Genomic DNA, 336 nt, shown 5'->3' with positions numbered 1-336 from the left:
AACACTGCTCGAAATAACTCATGCCTTCGAGAGCTCCACTATGAAGAAAGCAGTGGGTCCTGATAAGATAGGTCTGAATGACTTATATAAAGTGCACAGCAAGCAACCAAGACTGCTGCCCAGAGTTCTATCGTCTTGGTTGTTAATGAGAAGAGTGCCAGAACTTAGCAAAAAGAATCGATCAATTTTAATACCCAAGAATGTACCGATTAATGAACTTACAAAAATCAGTAACTGGCGTCCAATTACCATCGGTACTGCATTCATGAAGTCATTCACAAAAATATTAACTAGAAGACTCTCAATTTTTGTTGAATTGAATGTGAGACAAAAAGG

Source organism: Lissotriton vulgaris, chromosome 10, assembly GCF_964263255.1.
Source record: "Lissotriton vulgaris chromosome 10, aLisVul1.2, whole genome shotgun sequence".
In the NCBI taxonomy this organism is placed as follows: domain Eukaryota; kingdom Metazoa; phylum Chordata; class Amphibia; order Caudata; family Salamandridae; genus Lissotriton; species Lissotriton vulgaris.
The sequence above is the reverse complement of the archived record's forward strand: the minus strand, read 5'-3'. Positions refer to the sequence as shown.